Source organism: Chinchilla lanigera, unplaced genomic scaffold (assembly GCF_000276665.1).
Source record: "Chinchilla lanigera isolate Chin_1 unplaced genomic scaffold, ChiLan1.0 scaffold00050, whole genome shotgun sequence".
NCBI classification, from domain to species: domain Eukaryota; kingdom Metazoa; phylum Chordata; class Mammalia; order Rodentia; family Chinchillidae; genus Chinchilla; species Chinchilla lanigera.
The window spans coordinates 16,576,108-16,581,764 of NW_004955451.1; positions in this window are offsets into that span (position 1 = coordinate 16,576,108).

The window sequence follows — 5,657 nt, forward strand, 5'->3', positions numbered from 1 at the left end:
TAGAAGGGGAAGGAGAGGCCAATTCCCAGAACCGCCCTTCCTCCTCCGGACCCCAGCCTTGCGCAGGTTGCCCTATCGAATTGCAAAGCTTGGAGGGGACACCAGGACCGCGAAGGACTGGGCCCCAGGCGGCCCTGGTGGGGCAGTGTAAACACAGCTGCAAGCCGGCGTCCAGCGAAGTGTCCTCCTCCCCTGGATCCCACCCAGAAGCGAGGAGGCCACCCTGCCGGGGGAGGGAAACAAGAAAACAAAGCAAAGCACAACTTGTGCGCCTGCACGAAGGTCACAGGAACTGGGGTTGCTGCCCAGGACTTGGCGGGGATGCTGGACACGCCAGACCCGCCCTGCGCACTTGGCGGCCGACACAGCTCCGGAGCTGGCTGAGGTCTGGCCTTGGCGGAGCCTGGAGACCTCGTCACCCTGTCCTCAGCCTCTCCTTTGCCGCACACTTTGTCCTGTGATCTCAGAAACCCCGCTCTCTGCTTGACCCCTGATTGCTTAGGGATCATAACAATTGGTGGGATTCAGTAAGTAAAGTCAGGCCCACAGTAAACCCTTGTGCGTGGCCGATCAAGTTCCAACTCAGCCTCCAAGCCAAACTGGGAGGCTGGGCTTCCTTAGCCTTTGTTAATTACAAAATAAATACTTCCAGCGGGAAGGCGCTTCCTCCTCAGGGTCCCGTGGTGTGGGATTCGTGGTGTGGGATTCGGGCCTTAATTCACCAAAACCCTAGAAGCTCCGACCTCACGGCGGGGGCGGTGCTCCCTGGCTCTCTCCGGGGGCCAGCAGTTAGTGCGGGGCTGGGATTGCGCTGGACAGGCCTTTGGCGCGCTGCTGGGAAGCGGCTGGCGGGTGGACAGCTGGGGAAGCGGCTTCCCTTCTGGCCGCCGGCGGGCTCGCTGTAAAAGTGCACGGCAGAGCCGGAAAAGCGAGAGCGGCCCGCAGACAGGGCCCACGCCGTGCCTGGCGCTAGGGAGACCATCTCCTGCAGTAGAAGGCGGGGATTGCTTTACTCTCAGTTTACAGTTGGGCGCACGGCTTGCCCGGGTCATGCAGCTGGTAAGCGGCAGGGCCAGGATCTGTGCCCAGCCTGGCCCGTACCTCACCACGCTCTCGGCCACTGCGCCGCACCCTCCCTCAGCGGGCTTCTGGCGCTGACATCACGGTCCTGGGTTCCGCTCCCACCAGTGGTGCCAGAGGAAAATGCGTCCAGGACGCTAGCCTGCAGCCCCGAGACAAACAGCTCCATACTTCCTTTCTACCCGAGACACCAATCAGATTGGACCTCCACAGAGCAAACAAATCCCGGCTGGCAGGAAGGGAGTGCCCCTCTGTGCCTGCCCTTTCTTCTGGCCCGGCTTCACCACGGAGGGACCGTGGCCCTTTGAACACAGCGTGGTTAGGATGGGAACCAAGTACAGAGAGGCTTGGGGCCAGCTAAGTATTCACTCTGCTCACAGCACGCATACAGATTTTAGCTGTGAGATTGGATGGCAAGAAAAACAGCAAAAGCCGGCCATGGTGTGCGACCTGTAATCCCAGCACTTGAGAGGCTGAGGCAGGAAGATTGCCTTGAGTTTGAGGCCAGCCTGGGCTACACAGTGAGACTCTGTCTCAAAAAAAAAAAAAAAAAAAAAAATCAAGTAAATAAATAAATTTAATAAACTACCTTTAGCAGTCACATGTCAGGCACGGATCCAGGTAACCTTTGCAAGATGCCTGCAAGGTGTCATACTAATTCACAGAGGAGGACCCTGAACCCACAGAAACTCAACATGGCCCACGGCCATGTGATGATCAGGAATTCAATTCCAGGTGATGTCTCTGTAACTCCCAAACCTGCACTCTTTTCAATAAAAGGAGTATGGCTGGGTGTGATGGTGCACAGGAGGCTGAGGTAGGAGGATTGTTGCGAGTTTGAGACCAGCCTGGGCTACAAAGTGAGCTCAAGGCCGGCCTGAACTGCATAGCGAGACCCTGTCTCTAAAAGACTAAATTAGGGGCTGGGGATTTAGCTCAGTGGCAAAAGCGCCTGCCTGGCAAGCGCAAGGTCGTGAGTTCGGTTCCCGGTACCAGAGAAAAACCAAAAAACAAAACAAAACAAAAAATAAAAGACTAAATTAATTAATTAATTAAAGGAGCGTGGTATAATGAAAAGAACAAAGGTGCGAGACCGGCAAGGGCCCCAGAGATCTTGGAAACGCAGTTCTCACGGGTGTCTGTGCCACACATTAGGGCAGCCGCTGCTGTCTACTGCGTGCTCACTGCGGGCCTGGCATGGTGCCCATGCCCTCTGCGCAGGGCACTTGTGTATCCCACTGTGCAGGAGGACAGCTGGCCCCCCAGCCGGGTCATCTGTACGAAGTCACATGCAGCTAAATGGGCACTGGGGCTGGGTGAGACCCAAGTCCACTCGGCTCCAGACGGTGTGTGCGCCGAGCTGAGAGCGGCACACGGTAACAATGACGTACTCTGACAGGGACCACGTTCTGCTCCCAGCCTGCCCTCTCCCCCTTCTCTGTCTCCATCTCTCCCTCCTCCCTATTTCCCTTCCGTTTTTGTGGTACTGAACGCAGGGGTACTCTGCCACTAAGATCTATTCCTAACTTCCTAGTGTTGTTTTTTTTTTTTTTTTTTTTTGTCTTTTTGAGAGAGGGTCTTGCTATGTAGTTCAGGCTGACCTTGAGCTCACTTTGTAGCCCAGGCTGGTCCCGAACTCACAAGGATCCTCCTGCCTCAGCCTCCTGAGTGCTGGGATTACAGGAGTGTGCCACCACGCCTGGCCTGTCTTTTTTTTGAGACAAAGTCTCATTAAATTGCCTATGCTGGCCTCTGAGTAGCTGGGATTATAGGCATGTGCCACCATGCCCAGCTAAGTGGGTTATACCTTCTGTTTTTTATTTTTTTTTTCTTCCCTGTACTAGTAATTGAACTCAGGACTTTGCACTTGCCAGGCAGGCGCTGTACTGCTGAGTTAAATCCCCAGCCCTTGGGCTTTGCTTTGTTTTATTTTGACTAGGTGTTTAATTAAGTCACTAAAGGGGCTGGGGATTTAGCTCAGCGGCACAGTGCCTGCCTGGCAAGTGCGAGGTCGTGAGTTCGATTCCTGGTACCAGAAAAAACAAACAAACAAACACAAAAAAATTAAGTCACTAAATTACCAGGCTTGGGCTACAAGCGGGGACCTTCCTGCTTCAGCCTCCCAAGCGGGTAGGAATGATAGGCTTGCATCACCACACCCAGTGCCTTGAGGTCTTAATTAGGGGAAGGACATGCAGAGATGCCATAGCTGAAACAAACAGTGGGGCGGGGACAGGGGAACAGACTGGCTGGAAGGCCCTGGGGCCAGGGTTCCTGTTGTCCTTCGGGCCAGTCTTCCTCCCCTTTCCCGTCTGAATTTCCAGCAGCTGGTTTCCACCCAGTACTGCAGAGTGGGAGTTAAGGGCTCAGGCATCAGCGTCACAAGGCCATCTGGCAATGGTAGTTGTGGGACCTTCACCGAGTTACTTAACCTTGCTGAGGCTCAGTTTCCTTGTCTGTAAAATGCGTTCCTATGACTCCTGCTCTAAAGCACTCTGGGATTTAAGTATGTACAAAGCATGAAGCAGGCTGCATATGTACAGCATCCCCCCACAGGAGGTGGGCTCGGGGCAGCAGAGTTCCAGGCACTGTTTCCCAGGCAGCCGAGGAGCAGACGGAGGCATCTGGCACGGGGTCCCCACAGCAGCTGTGAGTCAGCCCCGGATGCGGAGAGACAGGGGTGTTCTCAGTGAGGCTGGGCGGGGGCCGGGTTGGTTGGCCTTCCCAGTCACATGGTCTCAAAGTTGCTCTTGTAAATGTGGCCCGGGCTCTGCCAAAAACACCTTTTGCTATGTGATGTCAGGATCCAGCCTGGGCCCAGGAGGGGGTGGGGCCAAGGCTCAAGGGCTTGTCCTGGGGTCTTCTAAATTCCAGGGGAGTCCAGCAGGTCCTGGAAGGGACTACCCTCGCTTCCTCTCCTGGCCCAGCACTGGCTGCTGGGTGAGCTCAACAGAGCACATGTAGAGTATACAGGGCCGCATTCAATCCCCAGCCCCCAGTAAGGATCACTGTTCTGATCAGAGCAGGAGGGCAGAGAGAAGATACGGTCAAAAGATAAACACAAACTGGGTGTGGTGGCTCATGCACTCAGGAGGCTGAGGCAGGAGGATCACCATGAGTTTGAGACTAACCTGTGCTACAAAGTAAGCTCAAGGCCAGCCTGAACTGCATAGCGAGACCTTGTCTCAAAAAGCCAAAAAAAAAAAAAAAAAAAAGATAAAAGACTAGTGGTTAATATATGAACCTTGGGGGCTGGGGATTTAGCTCAGCGGCACAGTGCCTGCCTGGCAAGCGTGAGGTCGTGAGTTTGATTCTCGGTACCAGGAAAACAAACAAACAAACAAAAAGATATGAACCTTAAGGCTTGGTGATTCGCTCAGTAGCACCAGTACCTGCCTGGCAAGTATGAGGTCCTGAGTTCAATTCCTGGTACCAAAAAAAAAGATATGAACCTTAGCAGCAAGTCACCCCAGGCTCCGGCATGGCCCTGCCCTTTACCAGCTCTGGGACCTCGTGCTCCCTGCTCACTACTCCATGGATAACGTAAAGCTGGTGTCAGAGTGGGAGGTTTAAATGTGTGCGAGGGGGCTGAGAGTGTGGCTCAGGGGTCGAGTGTGAGGGCCTGGGTTTGTTACACACACGTACAGAACACTTAGCACGGGTGTCAAAGTACACAGAGTGCAACATGTGTGAGTGTTCAACAGATAACACCTACTATTACACTGTCAGGAGCGGATGAGTAACAGTAAGCGTGCTCCAACGGCAGGTCCCCCGCCCCAGCCAGGCTCCCCCGGGCCAGGCAGGCGGTGGCTCTGGAGCAGAGAGGTTCCCTCGGCCAGCTGGCTGCAGCCTGCGGCTCCTCTGCTCCCCACCTCCTCCTCCTCCTGACAAAGTCTGGCTTCCCCAGCTCCGGGTCTCCCACATCTATCTCCTAGGCCTCCAGTCCTCTTCACAGGCATCCGGGCCGCGGCCAGCTGTGTGAACCCACAGGCGGCAGCTCTGTGCTGAGCTGCGCAGTCTCGGAGGCCGGGGAGTTTCTGACTTCCGGGGTGCCGCTGCCATTCCAGGCCCAGGGCTGGGGCCCGTCGGTGGGGGCTGCAGGGTGGCTGTGCACCTTCCGAGGGTCTGGTTGCCTCCTCCCGCTCCAGGCTGGCTTGCCCTTGGCCTCCAGCAGGATCCCTGCTCAGGAGCAACCTGGCCACCCCAGGTGAGAGACCTCAGATCACCCTCCAGCTGGGCCAGATCCTTCTTCCTAACGCCTGGCCAGGGTGGGGTAAAGACAGGTGCAGAGGAACAAGGGAACTTGTGAGAAGCTTCAAGACAAGTTCCACTGATACAAAGGGAAAATGAAGTCAATACCGTGGCCCGGTTAAAAGGGTGCGTCTCTATGTAGGATTATAGAAATACACCCAGGACATGTTGTTGCACAACTCCTATAGCTCACGTATTAATTATTTTTTTTTTTTCTTTTTGAGACAGGGTCTCCCTATGCAGTTCAGGCTGGCCTTGAGCTCACTTTGTAGCCCAGGCTGGCGTCGATCTCGCAAGGATCTTCCTGCCTCAGCCTCCCGCGTGCT